At 33.4% G+C, this 21499-nt stretch overlaps 2 long non-coding RNA genes across 2 annotated transcripts; one reads left to right on the forward strand and one right to left on the reverse strand.

Annotated features, from left to right (window-relative positions):
• The first annotated feature begins 1569 nt into the window (after positions 1-1569).
• On the forward strand, positions 1570-6790 carry LOC140006501 (uncharacterized). Its single transcript, XR_011814158.1, has 3 exons — positions 1570-1630; positions 4019-4222; positions 6619-6790. It is a non-coding gene; the product is annotated as an uncharacterized lncRNA (long non-coding RNA).
• A 2638-nt stretch (positions 6791-9428) lies between these two features.
• LOC140006504 (uncharacterized) lies at positions 9429-12013 on the reverse strand. Its single transcript, XR_011814161.1, has 3 exons — positions 11828-12013; positions 10218-10261; positions 9429-9603 (listed from the first exon to the last, which is right to left on the reverse strand). It is a non-coding gene; the product is annotated as an uncharacterized lncRNA (long non-coding RNA).
• Positions 12014-21499: the final 9486 nt, after the last annotated feature.

Genomic DNA, 21499 nt, shown 5'->3' on the forward strand with positions numbered 1-21499 from the left:
ATCGAGCATAATAAGTCATTCAAAAAATAGTAAGGTTCTACTTTACCGCATGTATATAGTTTAACACACATTATTTATATATGTATTACACACATTATGTACATCTATACATATATACATATATAAATATTTTCATGAAAAGGGTTGTAGATTAAGATAGAATATTTCCTATAGAATGAACTATGAGTAGAAATGGCAAAATTTGATTTTTTACGAGTCACATGCAACAGCAAAAAAATCTTAAGGTAGCATCAACTTGTAGAGATTAGTTAATTTATTAAAAAAGCAACGTGAATCTACTACAAATAGTATTTTTGACCAAAAAAAATGAGTTTATAAAATGAGTTTATCTATATATTCCTTCCATTCCATTGAAAGTGTTATACTTTCCTTTTTTGTCTATCCTAAAATTATTGTCACTTACCAAAATTGGTAAAAAAAACTTTTTTTCCTTTTCCATCTCTTACCCTTAAATATAACCTACTCATTTAATCTTTTGGGGGGCTCAAGAATGCACTAATTGAGTACAATGATTGCATATGTGAAGTGTCAGCCTCACATTAAATGACCATGAGAGTCATGCATGATACTCTCCTCAAAAACAATGTGATAACATTCCTAAAGCTTGGGTCCCACATATCTTTTCACCAGTCTATCATTTTTTCTCTATACAACACGTGTTAATATATAGAAATGGAAGTAGGGTATTTCTATAAATAACACCAAATTCATTTGAAATTGTTGAATTGTTGGAAAAAAGTGTAAGTCCCAAAATAAGACTTAATATGTCGAACGGAGGGAGTAATTGATTTATATCAAAAGATAATCATGTGCCTAACAATTAGGGGTGTGAAGGGTGTGGGAGAGAAAGAAGGGTAAAAAAAATCAAAAGAATGAAAAAATTCATCAAAAGTTTTATTGAATAAGAATAGAAACTTAGCACTTAGGATCTAATTAAACAATAACATATTTGCATGCCAATATACCCAAAAAAAAACTTGAATTAGAAATAAAAAATAGTCTCACTAATTAAGCGTATATCCTAGAACTACATTGACTACTCAAGTGTACATGCCTAAATTTTTGTTATTTTTAATATAAACTAACTCATAAATATCACAAGCAAGAACAAAAACATAAAAAAGTATGATTGGTCATATAACACCAAAAATTTGAAAAAAAAAGATGCTGAGAGCAAAAGGTTTAATCTATAGTAGCAACAAATTTTTCTTAAAATTGACTTATGTATATAAATCCTTATTCCTTACTCTAGAATCCCAAATATGTCAAAACAAAGTGAATTAAAAAAAAAGACTATGCTACATTCAAACTTTGGACAATTGTTATATAAAGTATGTGTGCTTTTCCATTTTGTAGAATGTCTTTCTATCTCTTAGAGTTATTGAAAAACATTTTGTTCCACAATATTTGCGAAATACAAGGCTGATAAGTGGTTGTGTTGAATGTTCTCCAAATTGTAAGAGGATTACAACATTTGGCAATCTATCATCTTATTCTCAAAATGATGTATAAATACATATCAATCTTAGTAAAATGATCACGTCCACACATACAACCACTTTGTGCTCCCCTCTCACATTTTTCATTCTTCATGGAATATCAAAAGGAGGTACGTTTAGCTATTTAGATGTGTTTAATTAATTGTTGATTTCTATGTGGGGTTAGTATTAATGTTCTTATGATGATTGCAACTTTTCTTTAATTAATTGCTGATTTCTATTTGGGGTTATTTTTCTTTTTCTCCTTTGGATTTGGCTTGCAAACTTTCATGTTTTACTGTCTCCATTATGTTTATTTTGCCTATGATTTTGTAAAAATATCAACCAATAATTACTTTAGAGAATAAATGTTGAAGGAATGGATACTTAAAAAAATTTGTATGAGTAATGAAGAAAAGATTGATTTTATTTAAAAAGAAAAAGGAATGCTTGAGAGAACTTGTGCAATATAAATAGATGTAAACTTAGTATTTCAACATGATGTTTTCCTTTCTAAGTAGTTATGTTCAGTACACAACGAATAGAAGAAATCGAAATAAGATCATCTTTGATATTGAGACACAAAGACGTTTTGAAATGATTTGGAATGAAATAACTACTTTCTTTCTGTTTTTTTTTCTGCATTTGATATAAAAAAAAGTAGAAAGCCTATTTCTTGACAAAATTTTTCAAACTAAAATTTATGAATTCATTACCTAAAAAGAGTTTAAACAAATTGTAATCCATGTTAACATGGAGATCAAAAAGAAAAGTTCACATTTATACTATATTTTTTATAGTTGTTGATGACCACAATCGGAAATATTTTTTATTACTAAAACTTATTTTATTATTTGCTTTTTCAATTCTCGGATTATAATGTTCATACCTATGGACAACATTGCAACTATTATTCCACTAATGTTTATATTGCATCAATTCAATTTTACTATAAATATTTCATCAATTGCTTATCCTACTAAAATGATAAAATCATGATAAATTAGACAAGCATATCTTAAGACCTACTTATGACTCTAAAGTACTTTTGTCATAGTTTCGAAAATTAAACTTACTATTTTTAGGTTTATAAGTAACTTTATATGTTAGTATTTTGTTCATTTAGTTTGGACGCTAGAAACGTGTCACTAAAGAATTCAAAAGAGTGTCTGTTTTACTTTTTAAAATGCCAAGTGTTTTTGAGTTCTTATTGTACCTAGAACTTGTCTCACCTTAAGCTACCATCGTTTTGTGTTATTTTTTCGCCTTTTCCTTTGTTTATAAAGCCCTACCACCTACTCTCTTTCTTTAGTCGTTTTCCTTTACTCTTTTCAATTTTTTCTAGCTAAGCTCTCCTCCAATTACTTTTTCCATCATAATACTTCTGAAATCTAAGTGTTTGGTAATTTATAATTTATTTTTTCTCTTTTTATCATTTATTTATAACATATTTTCTTTGAAAACAAATATAAAGTATAAGACAATATTTTGGTCATAAGGAAAAATGTAAAAAGTGAGTAAAAGTTAGTTGTGATTTTTTTTGCATGTTTGGCAGAAAGTTTGAAACCTTCTTGCATTTTTCTACACTTTTCTACATTATGAGTCCTACAAGATTTGTAGAATTTTGAAGAAAAATAATTAGTCAGCCGCATCAATAAAGTGACTGCCATTACCTATTAACAATTTTCTATTTTCTCTCAACATTTTTCTTGCTAACCAAATGTATGCAGAAAATGGACTTTTACTTTCCTTTATCTCACTTTTCCATGTAACTTTCTCTATATTTGAACACAATCCAAATATTTGGACACTATATGCTCTTATGTTAATATATGCATCTAGTTAGATATAATTTTAAAAAACTAAAGAAATATAGTCATATATTTTTGACAATTCATTGTGAGTTGAGTCAAATTACAATTCATGTAATTTGTCAACTCACAAATTACAATTCATTGTGAGTTGACTCAACTCACAATGAATTGTCAAAAATATATGACTATATTTCTTTAGTTGTAATTTTCATGTAATTCATAAAGGAAAGTAAACTCATTGTAATTTTCATGTAATTCATAAAGGAAAGTAAACTCATTGTGAGTTGACAAATTGCATGAATTGTAATTTGTGAGTTGACAAATTACATGAAAATTACTAGATTTTATAATAAGTATTTGATAGTTTAGATGATACTAGATTTTGTAGTTGTGGGTCAATTTGGGTAACACTTTTCGTGTAATGATTTGTTTATTTTTTGACAAAGTGACTAAACCACAAAGACTTGAATATTGCAACAATCAAATGTTCAATGAACTTGATGTTAGTTGAACTTTACTCTCAAGAAATAGAGTTGAACTCAAGAAAAAGTAGAGAAACAATCAAGGAACTTAAGGTTTAAAGTATTTTTTATTTGCAAGTACCATAATATGAGAATTATAACAAATCGTATAGCATAAATATTTTAATCTCTTCATCCATATAAATTCAATTGATGTTGGTACAATAATTGCTTGACATGACAGAAATCAGGTTCACCCCAAAATAATGGATGGACGTCAGTGCCTCAATTTGGACACTGGGATCACATGACTGGTGCTGTTACTAATTATTCCATGGTATTTTCTCAAGTGCGAGCAACAAGAAAAAATCATAAATATGATTGGACAGGTCGGACTATTGAGCATGAATGTGAGCTTCTCAACAAACAACAAGATAAACCTGTTATAGTAAGTCTTTAATTCTTTTAACTTGATTTTTGTAACTTCAAATTGAAACAATATCATAACTTTTTTACATAGAAGAAATGTACAAAATTCTAGATTTTTAAAGATTTCTTCTATTTGTCAGCTTTGCATAAAGTTTAAGAAAGTTAATACTCTAAAACTGCTTATCATACTATATAAGTACTTTTTAGTATTTAAAATTTTGAAACAGTTGTATTAGACAATTCAATCTTTAAACATGGATTTATTGTTGTTTTGAAATTTGTATGCATGGTAAAGTAGAAAATTGGTTTTATATTCAGTGATTTGTAGAAAAATAATATGGGACATGCAATATTAGTACTTATGACTATACAGAATTACAAAGGGATTGTAACAATTATATTATTAAAGGTACTAGTGGATATCCAAAAAAGTAATAGGATTATTCAATATGATAATTTTGTAAAATTAGTTTATTCTTTTCTCTTTTACTTCCTAAGATAGGTATAATATTTTTAAAATTTTGTTTTTCATTTTTTTATTTTGTTGGATGGCTTATTAGATCTTGTGTATTTATTTCAAAAGAATAGAAGGGAAAGGAAGAAAATCGAGAGATAAGATTGTTGATGTTTGGATTGCATTTTGAGAAGGAAAAGTAAAGGATGGGGAGGGAAAATGTCTAGTTACTTTTTCTCAACTTACTTTTGTCCAAAAATAGGTAGCAATGGAGATAAAAGAAATCAAGATTAATAAAAATGTTAAAATTTCCTAAAAAATATATGTTTATAATTAAAGTTTTAAATTATGAATAAAACATAACTAATGCATGGTTATTTCTTTTTCTTTCCTTCTCTAATCCAAACAATATTTTCAATTTTTTCTTTATTTTCCTTTCATATTTAATCCAAACAAGATGGATGGAATGTAATTTTCTCTACACTCATTTCCTTTTACTTTCCCATTAGAATCCTCTCTTTTCTTTTCCTTCCATTTCCGTTTATCCAAACTATACATTTCTTACTAAAAGTTGATTGTTAAAAATCTTGATATAATCAAAATATTAAGAATCGATTATAGCCTAATTTGAGAGGTTTTTTCTTTTTGAGCTAAAACTTGGGGTTTGATCCTTGTCCACATTAATCTTTTTTCTATATTTTTCCCTCTCTTTTTTATAAGTTTAAATTATACTCTATAGTGCACGCAATTTATTGACACATTGTAATATCAAATTATTATGTTAGATTGACTTAATCTTTTTGACATGCATATACTATTTATCAATAGCAAGTAGTATAATATTATCTTACTAGAAACTTATATGTCATAAGTAGTTTAAATTTTAATTCCTTATGGTTTAAATTTATGTTGGGATTAAGTTTTTTAGAATAACATAATTAACATGATTGTTGCAATTATTTCTTTTTTTTGTAGTAGGTGTACAAGATAAAATTTTAAAATTTTGATTTTAACTTTTTTGGTATTTTAGATAATATACTAGATTTTATTAGCAAGACTAAATTGGTAAACTTTTAGTTCTTCATGTGCATATCATGAGTCCTATATAAGGACTTTTTCTCACTATGTAAGAATAGGATTTTTATTCTTGTCCACCTCATTATCACTTTCAAAATTTTTCCTATTCTTCCTTCAAAATAAAAATGGGTCATCTATGCAAAATTTAATACAAATAAACTTAACCAAACTTACAAAGACATAAGATTTATAGGAGAATATAATGAGAATATTAATTTGATAAGGAGATAGATAAGAAAACAATTACATTGTAAGATTAATCAAATAATATCTTTTTGAAGCGAATATCTTGAAATTAGATGTATACATGATGGTTAGACACACAAATTAGATAATGCGAACCTTATTATAGGAGCACTACCAAACATTTTTTAAAGTATTTTTATTATCTAGTCAACTGCTAAAAATTCAAGATTACTTTTCTAAGTTTATGCATATAGATAGCAACAATAATTAAATCATAAACCATAGGTAATAAATTTAGCTAGTTATTTAACTTCTCTATCTTATAATTAATCTTACAATGTAATTTTACATCTATTTAGTACCAAATAGTTCTTGTTTAGTACCATCTTGTATTAAAAGTTAATATCCTATTGCTGAGTATGCAACTCTAAACCTATTATTAAAAATATTTATATATTATTTGTAAAAATATTATATTTTGCTAAGGATATATTTCAATTCAAAAAGTCTTCTAACTCTTTAATAGCATTAGAGGTTTATGTTTTATTGTTCCATGTTTCCTTATTAATTTCGAAATGACCCTATTTACATATTTAATGAATTAAACACATGTTCCATTATATAAATTTTAGGTAAATCAATATTATGGAACAATTGAATATAATTTTGATTTGTTTTATTTATCCTCTTTGATGCAGAAGAAAAAGAAGATTCCAACGTGCTTTACTTCTTGTTTAAGAGCTTGAGTTTTTGTGCCAAAAACAATGTTACTGGGCTTTTTCCTCTAGATTAATTAGAGTACTAATGCATTTCTTGTCAGCAATTTTCTTATGATGGATGTACATCATACTTGCAAGTTTGCTAAAAAATATTTGGTATACAATGTATATCTGATTACACTATTTCGTTATGAAATTATGATTTTGATTAGTGTGAATAAAAAAGTAACACAATAATCATAGTGTATTATTTTAATATTTTACATCTTTTCTAATATATATATGTATATATATATGGACACATACACACACTATTGATAATTCACTTTTTATTTCCTTTCTAGGTTATGATTATGAGAAATTTATTGTCCAACCTTACATGTTTTGTGATGGTTTAGAAGTTTGTAATAACAAAGAAATAAGACCAGATTAAAACTCTTTGACTAACATTCTATGTCTAATAATCTCTCTCTCTCTCTCTCTGTAGTTTGATAATGACTATATGAACTAGAATGATTGAAAAGAGAATTACAAAAAAAAGCAAAAAATGAAAAGAAAAGAAAAGAAGAGAAAAAGGGACACAAGTAAGAAGGATCCATCTAAGAAAATTCATCAGCAAATACTTCATCTATTTGTCTAATCACATAGTAAAATAATTAAAACTAAGTGTATGAGAATAGTTTAAATTAGATTAAAACTATTATAGTTTCTCCTTTTTTTACCATAAAAAAGGTAAATAAAATTTGAAATAATGTGAATAATTTCCAAACTATTTATTCCAAGAACTACTAAACAAAGTATTATAGCATGTAGTAGTAGACTTTGATAGATAGGAGACAATCAAACTAGAAATAAAGAAGAGTAGAACAATCAAAACTACAACAAACAACTTTTCCAAAATCTTTCTTCCTCTTTGATTTCATACTTCATGCCAATACTAATACTAAAGAAATAAATAAGTCATGATGCTTGTTGTAGTTTATGTATCTCATCTACTTACTTTTAATTATCCTAGTTCAAGATGACCATATTTCAAAATTCTCTAAGACATCACATCATTTCTTGATATGTGTTGAATTACAAAATCTTACAACAAAAGTTAGAGTGAATGGCGAAAATGATTACTCAACTATTAAAAATTGTACTGCTTAATCATCTAATTTTTTTTGTGGCCAAAAAGGTCACTAAACTGAAAAGTACATGCAATCCGAATCATTTTTCAATTTTTACCGGTGAATCATCCGGTTACATGGGTATCCTAACTGGAGGAATATTTGTGCAGGGACAAAAATGTCCAAAATATATGACAAACCTATTTTTTCCTCGCAAGCCATGCCCTTAGATCTAAAAGTGGATTGATTCCTTCTTTCATCTATTCAAATCTCTTTTCATCTATCAAGAGGAAATCTTTTTCCATTCCATCCTCTTCAATGAAGCATGCCAAGACGCAATAAATCAATTCAATTCTACAAGTGGAACTAGAACCATTTTGAAGACCTCATGGATAGAAAAAAAATCTAACACGAATATATATTGAGTAATTAACAAAAAAAATATAATTAAAAAAAATCACTGGTAGCATCCCCTTAGATCTAAAAGTAGATTGATTCCTTCTTTCATCTATTCAAATCTCCTTTCATCTATTCAAGAGAAAATCTCCTTCCATTCCATCCTCTCCGATGAAGCATGGCAAGACGCAATAAATCAATTCCATTTTGCAAGTGTGGAACTAGAACCATTTTGAAGACCTCATAGATAGAAAAAAAATGCAGCACGAAGATATATTGAGTAATTAACAAAAAAATGTAATTAAAAAAATCACCAGCAACATCGTCTTCTTCTTCTATCTGCTTCTTCACTGCCCACCCAACTATTGCACAATTCCATCACCTTACCCTCTTTCTTCCTTCCCCTCCCCTCCTTCCCACTCGACCAGATTTAGGGATTTGCCATTGAATTTAGGTTGTAACTACTGCTAAATTTGCGAAGGAAGCAACTATTGGTGCCTATCTAGCTGGCAAAGGGATGCACGATTCTAGTTTTCACAGCAGTATGTGATAGGATTTTTTACTGCACTACAAATTTTAAAACCTTATTATCCTATTTCTACAAGTGCATGGTTCATTTACTGAGTATAGGAATAATAGATGTCGATCCTACAGGGATTTTGAAAGTGGCAATCACTTGAGTTTAATCACTTACTTTATTATCTAGACAATCAAAGTTTAAGGTCATAAAAATAAAGAAAGTTAATTAGGCGGTAAAACTAGGCATGAAAGATGTTAGATTTAGGTGGTACAACCAGCCATAAAAGTTAGAAGTTAGTTAGGCGGTATAATCAGCCATATAGTAAAAGCAATAAATATAAAATCGGCCATTAACTGGTAAAACCAACCATCTAAGCGGTATGTTGCAAGAAAGTAAATGAAAGGAAAGACAAGTTAGATTAGAATTGCTTAAAGAGGAGGTGAGAGGATCCTAGGGATTAGAATCCCTTGTTATGTCAAGGTTAGAAGTTAGTTAAAGTGATTATGCTTATGCTTCCATGAATTGTCAAGGAATAACTTCCAATTGTACGTCCTTGGCTTCACCAATAGACGTTTAAGAGAAACCACCTTGTCTAATTCCTCTAAAAATTGTTTTCTGTAACGGCCCCACTTCTCCCTAGGGCGTACCCCAGGGTATCGGCGGACCGCCTGCCCAGCTCTCGCCGGGACTCAGTCAGTCACTATAAGAAAAGATAAGAAAATCCACAAAACAATCGAAATAACAATAAATCCAAACTTAAACGTAAACTTATATACATTACTGTCTCAATGGAAGTGCAACTGTCAAAATATAGGTTCTCAATTCACCATACAACCAGCCCGTGCCAAGCACTAGGGCGAGAACCTTTACAAAAGAAACCAAAGTACCAAAACGGCTAATCTATTCGTAGCTTCCGTCCTCGCACGTCTTCCCCTGCTAAGGAAAACAAAAACTAAAGGGATGAGCTGGAAAGCTCAGTGAGGTTCCGTACACATAGGCAACAAGAGAAACAAATGCATGTAAACAACAATTCACGATACAAGTACAATAAAGCGATAAACACATTCATTAAAAGGATACGGGCTCACAAGGAGCCAATCGTTCATTCATTCATTCATTCATTCTCCTTCCATTCTCCTTTCTTCAATCATTTGAAAATACATTTTGTATAAGTAAAACCCCTCGTTCATTCATTCATTCATTTCATTCACCCCGTCCCTGGCTTTTGGCCAGGCTCCACCAACCTACAGGGTAATACTCGAGTATACTGGATCGTTCACCCAAGTTCCTAATCGCTCGACCGAGTCCGACTGGCTCGAGACGACCGGTAACAAGGGGCAATGGCCAGTTCAGCCCGAAGGCCTACATTCATGCACAATTAACATTTCAATCGCTCAATCATTAAAATTTCACAATCATTTAGGCTAAGTGCGGTAAAGTACACACTCGCCTCGAAAATCATTTTAGCAATCATTGAAAGCGTTTAACACGTTATCAATCATTCAAACAAGCCATATAATCAGGAAATATAACAAATAAGGAACACTCACCTATAACCGCAAAACAACGCCCAATTCTCAATCACCAATGGAACCTAAAATTTCACAAAGATCACATTACAATCCATCTAACATGATTTAGATGAAATCAACAAATACCCGACTACTCGGGAGTAAACGTATAAAAGACTTTCAAAGTGTAAAGAGGCATTTGGATCCGTAAACAGGAATAACCCTAATGCAATCCAAACCAAGAGGGTTAAGAAAACATTCTTTCGGAATTGCTTATGTGATTCAAAAGCATATATATTCAAGTGGCCAAGAAATGACCGAAGCCTTGATAAAAATCATGTGAAAAGAGGACAAAATACTTTAACTTCCACACTTAAAACCTTGCTTAGAAACAATGCACTTATGGCCGATAAAACCCGAACTCATACCTCTATCGGTTGGAAAGGCTTAAGGACCATTTGAAGTTTGAAACGAAAAGGTATCATGTTTTCAAAAGATAAAACGGTCACATTATTTGCCAAAGACAATATACGAGTTCGAATAGAAATTTAGTCTTCGATCCTTTATTCAAAAACCCGAAGATGCTTCCAAGGAAATACGTTCAACATGATACAAAATACATTTTCGAAAACCACTTTAACTCATTCATTTTACAAGAAAATAAACGGACGGCATGTCCCTTGTGTTTACCTATTTTTCCAGCCATTAATGGCTTCATTATTTTTCTCAAATCAGTCCCAACATGTCGTATAGAATAATCTCATGTCCAAAAGCCGTTCACTAGGCTTAAAGTCATATAAATACCACAATAAATACAAAAGCAGGCTAGAAACATTTTTAGATAAAACAATACTTGACAACATTTTGCGGGAATGGCACTAAAGGCACTACGATTATTGGATTAGGGTGCAAGACCCACCGTTTCGAAGCTAAGAGATAGTGCTACAACAATTTAGAAGGTCAGTTTGTAGTGCAACTAGGTCAAAAATACAAGACACTAGTTCAGAACTGCAAAATACAGGTGGACAAACCACGTTCTGGTTAACGAGCTACAATTCAGTCTATCTAGGTCCAAATCTATTGATTCCAAAGCCAAAAGACAGCTAGGACATCAGGCTACATTTCTTCAGAAGACCTCAACAACCAGTTCAGAAGTATTCCTAGCCAAATTAGCTAATTACAGAAGCAAGTCCCAAGTTCGGATGAAACCAGGGCAGCAGGGGTATTTTCGACTTTTCTCACTCTATACTACTCCGATTAACCTGAAATTTTGCAGGCATCTCTAAAATGTCATTCCCTACAACTTTCATGTTTTAAGCCAAAGCTAATTCGGCCTCTAACTATGATAAACAGGGCCGGCCAGAATTGAAGATAATGAAGCCATAAGTTTTCCAAATTTCCTTCCAAACAACATTTTCTTGCAATTAACCATCATTTACACCAAATAGCCTCATTCTATAACATTCCCCTTCATCATACATGGCCACATAGACAAAATCAAATGCAAACAGAAAAATCATAATTAAATATAAAACCTCACCATAAATCAACCAAAATCAAGATATAACACACAAAATGACATTTCCAACTCTTATAAATCACAATTTAACCATTATCTATGCAAAAGAGAACTTTCTTAATCATCTTACCTCACAACTCAAGAAGACTAGCAATTCAAAGCTTCCCTCTCAAAATCACTCCACCCAAAAGCTTTAACCTTCCAAGAAGCTCACTTGTATGGAGTGGTTCCAAAATCTATCGGTGAAATTCCAAGATTGAAGCAAAAATCAAAGTTGAAGATTGAAGAGTTTTTCTCTCTTTGCTCTCAAAGTTCACGGTTGAGAAGGGAAGAAAAATGAGATATTTTGGTGAACCAAAGAGATAAGAAGGAAAGAAACAGCCGGTCAAAGCTGCTGACCGGCTGTGCCACGTCAGAATCCGGCCAGTTTCTGGCCGGATTTCCGGCCGGATTCCTGGCCGGATTCCAGGCAGAAGCTAAACTCGTTTTTTTTTCAAAAACCTCCACCAATCCGGCCAGCAATCCGGCCAAGAACTGGCCGGATTTCCGGCCGGATTCGGCCCTTCCACATTTTACAAAAATTTTCCTTCTTTTCCAAATTAGATTGCCACACTCCATCGTACTTCTAACACATACACATACATACTTATCTCATACATAATTGCACATAACAACAAGGCCTTCCCGTTTTTGAAACGGTTAGTGAACAAATCTTCACTTAAATGGAAAACGAGAAATAACCAAAATGCTTAGAAAATATGCAAGGTTTGGGGTTCTCACATTTTCGTCAATTCCTTTAACTCCTTGAATTATCCTTTACTTAATTTCATAGAGATAAGGTAAAAAACAAGTTAAATAAATTCAATGAAGTTATTGTATGAATCCAACCAACCATTATCCACTACTTTTGTGAGAATAAGGTTAATGTTTAAGAATTTGAATCTATTTAAAGGCAACTTTCATTGCTTAGCAAGTATCAAATCATTTATAGTTGATGGCCAAACACCTATAAAGCATAAGCACAAATTCTCAAATTAACAAATCATGAAAAAGCATAATCATCCCTTAACTACTTCAAATCAAAACTATAACAAATTCATCTTCACCCTAGGATATGAAAATGTTTAGCTAAACATCATATTAAGAACATTTAAGTATGAAACAAACTTGTAACAAAGCATGGCAAATAAGAACAAGAGACAAAGTTTGGAAAGAAGAATTCTTATTTAATGTCTTGAAGGTTTAATCCTTGAATTCTTTCACAAGTTGATCTCTCAAATAAGTTTAATACAAGAGTATTTTCACCTTTCTCTCAAGCTCTTAAACTAACTTTGAAACTTACAATATGAAAGTAGAGTTAAAACTACTTTTATGTCTACTTCTACTCTACTCTATTCTTAGTACAAGATGCCATCTCTTGCTAAAATGATGCTCAAATGAATGAGATACAAGGGGTATTTATAGATGTTTTTGGCCAAGAAAATGAGCTCATCATATGGTCAAAAAGTTGATCTTAGATTTTTTTCAACTCAAGTTTAGCTGGTTCCAGTCGGATTTCTTCAAAAAAACTGACCCAAAAAGCAGAAGGAAACGAATGCAAGAACCAACTTGCAGCTCTGTCTCAGGGATCTGCAAGGTGGATCTGCAACATGCTACCTCGCGGATCTGCCTTGTTGTTCTTCTTTGTGCTCAGTTTTGTACTTTCAGCTAAAAGCTTAACTTTACTTCATTTTTTATCCAACCTCAACTGCAATTTTATTGATGATGGAGGTTAAATTAGCTCTTTCACAAATTTCAAAGTTATATCTTTTTGAGTTAGCTTTCCAATGTATCAAAAATCATCTCATTTGAGGGGGTGCTTGTTTCACATATTGGAATCGGAAATAAAAATGGAATCATAGACTCTGGTTTTGGAATTAAACTTTTCATTCCAATATCTAGCTTGATTCACACATTGGAATTAGCATCATTCCAATTCCTGATGTTTGGTTTGATGAGTGTTTCGGAATTAAATATAATTAAATTCCAAATTTACCCCAGATATAACAATTCTTATAAAACGAAGGGATAATTGCAAAAACTGGTAGGTTTTGTATTTAACAAAAATACGAGACTTGTAGATTTTGAAGTTTAAGGAAGGGTTTTTTGAAGTTTAGCGATCGTTATACAACTTTCAAAACAAACAAATTCATTCTAAATTTTTTTTTGGGATAATTTCATAAACCAAATCGCAATCACTTTCACAAAAGTCATATTTTCCATAAAGGACCTGCTCTTTATGGCTTTCCTCCATTATAAGAACAGAATACCCATTTTTTATAATTTGGTCCCTAACTTTTTGAGTAATTTTATTGTAACCCTAAAATTTTAGATTTCTTTCACATAAGTCCTTAATTTGCATTTTGGTCCATGAACTTTATTTTTACTTAATTTTTACTCCTTATCTTTTTGAGAATTATAATTTGACTCCAAAAACTTTCTAATTTTTTGCAATTTAGTCCCTATTTTTTTATGTCTCAATTATAATTATTTCTCTTCTTTAATTGCTAACTGTGTTTTATTTAAAAGCACTTAATTTGTAAATTTTGGTTGGTTTATTTTTATTTACCTTTTTCAGAATAAAAAGGGGAGTTTAGTAAATGTTTACATTCTTTTTTAAAATTGACAATTAAATTGGTGTATTGATTCTTGTGTTGAGTTTAAAAAAGTAGACAACTCTTCCTTCCCCTCATTTAGCTGCTACATCAAAAGGAAGGTACCTCTATTATCCTTTAAATTCCTTTTATGTACTCTTATGTGCTTATATGTTTTATGTCATTTTTTGTTTATTTTAAGTTTTCATTTATTTTATGTTTGTGTAATTTAAGTTTTATGATTATTTGAAAGCATTTAAATGCCCAAATTGTAATAGATAAGTTATATTTATTACGCAAGAAATGTAATTAGATAGACAATGTAATAGATAGATTTTATTTTGCAAGACATGTAATTAGTTAGACGAATGTTATAGATATATTTCCCCTTTTAGATTGTAGTTAGGGTTCCCAATGTAATAGTTAGATCTTATGGTCTTGTGTGCTTGTGTGTTTATGTGCTTATGTGTTTTATTCGCTTTTTTTTTTTTTAATAGAAATTTATATTATTGATTGAAAACAGAGGAGAACATGGTGCGATGAAAATTGAAGTACATCAGTTAAGCCTAACACAAAGACCTAACCGGGTTGCCACCGCAGGGAACATTGTGTTTTATTCGCTTTCTCTAGGATTTTGCATCTAAAAATTATACCTATGTGTTATGTGTTCACATGCTCTATGTGCTTTATGTGTTTATTTGTTTTAATTATATTATATATGTTTTATTTATTTGTAATGAGTGTATAACGTCACCACACTAGTTCAACGTTAGTTGTGGCTTTTTTTTTCGATTTCTCACTAGTCCAACGTTAGTGAGGACTTGTAGAAATGGGTTAGTCCAATGATCCTTTTAGGCTATTTATGCATTGGATTCATATTTTGTGTGACATTTATTACATTTCATGCATTTTTTCCATTTTAGGTTATTTTTATTTTACATAATATGTTCTCTTATTTCCTTATGCCTATGTGCGAAAATCATATCATTTAAACTTGCATTTTATTTAAATAATTAGAAAAATAGGTTAGTCCATTTGCCTGTCTAAATTAGAAGACCTACTTTTCGAATATACAAAATGGGCAAGTATGACTTTTTAACTTTAGCACGCTATTACCCTTCTATAAGAAGAAAAAATTGTGTCGCGAAATTTAGTCTTTCGTAACCGTTATGTTGCATTTTCCTCTTCTAGATCATGTATATTTATCTATATATCATAATTTTCTTTTTTTGGATTTTATCTTTTGCATATTCATGACCTCTTCAAGGGATCATTCTTGGATTTTACAATTAATGTGATTTGCACTAATTAGATTTTGAAGAAATATTGCATTCTTCTCGATACCCCTCGAGGTTTAATTTTGCATCCATATAGAGGTATCCAAATACGATAAGTTTTATAGGTTAGATGAAGAAAAATTTTGACTAAATCTCGCAACTAGCCTTAGGTAGGTTAAAATGGTGTCTTAAATTTAATCTTAACTTCCTTTTTTTCAAACATTAGTTCCGAAATATTTTCTCTTGTTTTCCAAGATTTGGAGTCGTCTAAAAGGTTTTATTTATTTTTTCCATTTAAGATATATTTTGGGTGATTTGGTACATCTAAATTCAATATCAAGTGACAATTCTCTTTCTAAAACCCTTTTTAAACTAATATTTTGAATCAAACCATCGCATTATTTAAAGTCTCATTGTAGACCATTTTTCTTTATTTTCTAAAGTCAAAAAATTCATTTGTAAATACCATTTCTCTTTTATTTCAAAAAATGGGGCATGATAGTTTAGCGACTCCACTGGGGACCACTAGTGAGTACAAGCTCGTGGTTTGTTTGTTTTATTTATTTACTTGTATTTACTTGCTCGTATTGCGCTTTACATTTTAGAGTAGGAAGTGATATTATCCTAGAGTCTTCATGTGCGTTTAATAATGTTAATCCCTCTTCTCAAAGGAACATTTCATATGTGCATACGTTATTTTTTATAATTCTTCATTTTTTCTTTTAATGGTTGTCACATCACTCCTCCCTATTAGTATTAGAATCGATTCACTTGAGCATGTGGTCATGACATGACGTATATGTAATAATGTCTGAAGGATCATTCGATCCACCGATTTGGGGCCTTGGGATTGATGACCATTTGCCTTTGGGTGATTCCTTCAATGGGTGATTTCTCTTGGGCTTGGACAGCATGGACCAAGGTTTGAAGCGACTCATTGAATTTCTTGGTTCATGCTTGTGTCACTGGGTCTTGGGGCACCTTTACAGGGTCTACTTGAGTACCATAGGCCTCGGGCTCAACCGCATCATTCCCCTCCTCTTGAAAAGGATTTGCCCTCAAATCGTGCTTGTCCCCTGCAAGAAACGGATTTAGATTAGCAACATTGAATATAGCACTAATATTATACTCACCAGGTAGATCTAAGCGGTAGGCATTATCGTTGATGCGCTCAATGACTTGAAAAGACCCATCTCCTCTTGGCGACAGCTTGCTTTGTCGTTGTTTTGGAAATCTCTCCTTGCACAAGTGTAACCAGACCCAATCATCAGATTCAAAGACAAGCTTGCATCTGTGATTGTTAGCTTGTTGGACATATTGGGCCGTCCTCCTCTCGATGTTGGTACGAACCTTGTCATGCAATGATCTCACGAACTCAGCTTTCTTCTTGCCATCTAAGTTCACATGCTCGGAAGAAGGTAATGACAACAAATCTAAGGGAGTTAAGGGGTTAAAACCGTACACAATTTCAAAAGGTGAGAAATGTGTAGCACTATGCATAGCCCTATTATATGCGAACTCAACATGAGGTAGACACTCCTCCCATGATTTGAGATTTTTCTTTATGATTGCACGTAGGAGTATGGATAAGGTCCTATTAACTATCTTAATTTGTCCATCCGTTTGAGGATGACTAGAGGTAGAGAACAATAGTTTGGTACCCAACCTACCCCACAAGAATTTTCAAAAGTAACTCAGGAATTTGACATCTCTATCAGACACAATAGTCCTAGGTATGCCATGCAAACGAACAGCTTCTTTAAAGAATAAATCAGCAATGTACAAGGCATCAACAGTTTAATGACAGGGAATGAAGTGAGCCATTTTGGAAAACCTATCTACCACTACAAATATAGAGTCATGACCACATTTAGACCGGGGTAAACCAAGCACGAAATCCATGAAAATGTCAACTCAAGGTTGGTGAGGTATGGGTAAAGGAGTATACAAACCATTTGGCTTGACCCAAGACTTAGCTTTGTGGCACACGCCACATCTTTCAACAATTCTCTCCACGTTCCTGCACATGTATGGCCAATAGAAATGGTCCTGCAACATAGTTAAAGTCTTGGTGATACCAAAATGTCCCATTAGTCCACCACTATGTGACTCATGGACAAGTAAGTCACGAATAGAGCCTTGGGGAATGCATAAATTAGTAAGATAAAATAAGAATCCATCATGCACATAGAATTTTTCAAAGTTAGATTTTTTCCAATTCGCATAGGCATTCGAAAAGTCGGGGTCTATTGAATACAAGTCTTTCATAAGCTCAAACCCTAGGAGTTTGGCATCTAAAGCAGTGAGCAAGATGTGTCTACGAGATAAAGCATCAGCCACTACATTAGACTTACTTGTCTTGTGCTTAATGACGTATGGGAATGATTCGGCGAAGGCTACCCATTGGGCATGCCTTTTGCTCAGCTTTTATTGTCCCTTAAGGTATTTGAGGGACTCATGATCAGTTTGGATGACAAATTCCCTAGCACGTAGGTAGTGTTGTCAAGTCTCCAAGGCACGTACAAAGGCAAGCAACTCCTTGTCATAGGTAGAGTAGTTGAGAGCGCCATTCAACTTCTCACTAAAGTAGGCGATTGGTTTGCCACCTTGCATCAGTACGGCTCCTACTCTAACACCTGATGCATCACATTCCATTTCAAAAGTAAGATCAAAGTTAGGTAGTATGAGAAGTGGTGCATGTGTGAGTTTGTATTTGAGTAATTGGAAAGCCTTATCTTGTGCTTCCACCCAAAAGAACTTCTCATTCTTCTTCATGACCGCAGTAAGAGGTGCAGCAATGGTGCTAAAATCCTTCACGAAGCGGCGATAGAAGTTTGCTAGGCCATGGAAGCTGCGCACTTCACTTACAGAGGTAGGCGTTGGCCACTCTTGGATGGCTTTGACCTTTTCTTCATCCACATGAATGCCCTGCGCACTTACCACATAATCTAAAAACACAACACGGTCAGTGCAAAATATGCACTTCTTAAGGTTGGCATATAGCCTTTCCTTTTGAAATATATCAAAAACAACTTTGAGATGCTCAAGGTGCTCCTCTAAACTCCTGCTATAGATCAAAATGTCGTCAAAATAAATCACTATAAATTTCCCAAGAAAAAGTCTCAAAACATAGTTTATTAGACGCATGAAAGTATTAGGGGCATTAGTTAAGCCAAAAGGCATCACTAACCACTCCTATAGACCATGTTTAGTTTTGAAAGCAGTTTTCCACTCATCACTTTCTTTCATTCTTATTTGGTGGTAACCACTTTTCAAATCAATTTTAGTAAAGATAATGGCACCATGCAGTTCATCTAACATGTCATCTAACCTAGGAATAGGGTGACGATACTTTACCGTGATCGCGTTGACTGCTCTACAGTCGGTGCACATTCTCCAAGCTCCATCCTTCTTAGGCACGGGAATCACAGGTACAGCACACGGACTGAGACTTTCTCGAGTCCAGCCTTTCCTTAGTAACTCCTCCATTTGCCTTTGCAATTCCTTTGTTTCTCAGGGCCCATGCGATAGGCCAGATTGTTAGACAATGGAGCTCCAGGAATGAGATCAATCTGGTGCTCGATTCCCCTTAAGGGTGGTAGTCCATCGGGCACATCCGCAGGAAAAATATCCTCAAATTCCTGCAAAAGAGACAAGACACAATGAGGTAAAGAGTCAGTAGGTATAGATGAGATGACCAACTCTTCTTTGCACACAAGTACAAGTAAGAGTTGGTTGAAAGACAAAACTCGCTTTACATCTTTGGCTTTTGCTAGCAAGCTTATCTTCCCCTTACTTTCTCCTCTCATGACCGACTCACTTGTAGCCTTTTTTTTCCCTAGAGGTTCGGCCATACCCTCAATTTTTTTCTCCTCATTTTTTTCTTGCTTTTTTCTCTCAAGTTCTAGCTCATACTCCTTTTGAAATTTTATTTGATTTCATACACTTGTTTTGGGGTGAGGGGTACAAGAGTCACTTTTCGATTACAATGAGTGAAAACGTATTTGTTGGCTCTCCCTTTGAATTCCATATCTCGGTCGTATTGCCAAGGTCGCCCAAGAATGAGATGGCTTGCTTGCATTGGTACTATGTCACAAGTGACTTCATCTTCATACTTGCCAATTCGAAATGGCACTTTCACTTGCCAGAATATACGGACCTCCTCTTCATTGTTCAACCATTGAAGGCGATAAGGTTTAGGATGTCTGATGACTGGGAGCCCTAGCTTCTCTACCATGAGTAGACTAGCTACATTGGCACAACTCCCACTATCAATAACAACACTACAAACCTCATCCTTGATATGACATCTCGTGTAGAAAAGGTTGTCACGTTGTATCTCCATGTCCTCCTTCTTGGCGCGGGTAGTTAGGATTTTTCAAACCACCAAGCATCCAATCTATGTGTAGGTATCTCTTCACTCGAATCATTTTCTTCCTCCTCTAGAGGTGGCATCCCGTTGTACTCCTCTTCCTCATCTGATACAACTTCCCTATTCGGCAACAGTAGCATAATCCTTTGGTTGGTGCATTGAGACGCGATATGACCAAAGCCTTGACAGTTAAAGCATTTAGTGTCTCGGCCTCGCGATTTGGAAGCTCCATTACTAGCCTTAAATTCAGGCTTGGCCGTTGCTTTTGATGGGATAGCATTCGGCCTTGGAGGTTGAGAAGGAGACATGGGCTTCTCCTCCCTTTTTGGTTGAGGGGTACGCCAATTTTCAGCTTGGTACGTGGTGCTAGACCGTGCACTTCCCCTCCTCTTGAGGCGCCATTCAACTGTAACCGCCTTCTCCAACATTTCATTCATGTCGAGATAGTGTTGGAATTCCACTACTTCGGCAATCTCGGGTCTCAAACCATGCAAAAATCGAGCCATAGTGGCTTCTCCATCCTCACGCAAGTCCGCCTTTATAATGGCCATCTCTATCTCTTTATAATAATTCTCAACGGACATAGATCCTTTGGTGAGAGCTTGTAGTCGACGGTGGAGGTCTCGGCTATAATAACTTGGGACGAACCGTTTCCTCATTAGGCTCCTCATTTCTCCCCAAGTCTCTATGGGCCTCTCATGGTTTCTCCTTCGGCTTAGTCTAAGTTGGTCCCATCAAATGGAGGTGTAGTCTGTGAACTCCACGGCTGCTAGCTTTACCTTTTGCTCCTCCGTGTAAGTGTGGCATTCATAGACTAAGTTAATTTTTCGTTCCCATTCCAAGTACGCTTCGGGGTCCAACTTGCCTTGGAAGGAGGAAATCTTGACTTTGACACTCTTAATGGTGTCATCTCCTCGCATTTATACACAGTGATCAGTTTGGTACCTCCCCTCAAATGGATCCTCTTCATCATTGGAGTACACGATTCTTTACCTTTACTCGAGCTATGTAGATTCCTCGAGTTTTCCGACTGATCAATTTGGTCATGCAATGGTTAAATAGAGCTTTTAAGCAATTGCTTGAACTCCCCCATCATGGCATCTAGGCGTAGTTGAAGGTCCATTGCTTGGTCACCAACTCCACTAGTCATGCGTAGGTACACCTGCAAAAGAAAACAAAATGACTTCCTCTTTTTTTTTATACAATATATAAGTCACTCACGCTCGTGTTTCACTCAAGCGTATCACTCTTTAAGAATCTCACCAACAATTCCTTGGCTTGCTAGTTGCTCGGGTTGAACAAACTAGGCGTCACCGCAAGGTACGTTCTTGACTAGTTAACAAGTAACACAAGATAGTATCAACTAATGGAGGTAAATGAAGACCTAGACACGACCTAAAATTTAGATTAGGACTAATGACTCAAAGAGAAAGCAAACAAATGATTTCAAGGCTGGAATTTTGAAAATCCTAGAAAACTCTACCCGAAGGCCAAATTTTCTGGAATTTGTGGAGCTGCTA

The sequence above is a fragment of the Coffea arabica genome, chromosome 1c, assembly GCF_036785885.1.
Source record: "Coffea arabica cultivar ET-39 chromosome 1c, Coffea Arabica ET-39 HiFi, whole genome shotgun sequence".
In the NCBI taxonomy this organism is placed as follows: domain Eukaryota; kingdom Viridiplantae; phylum Streptophyta; class Magnoliopsida; order Gentianales; family Rubiaceae; genus Coffea; species Coffea arabica.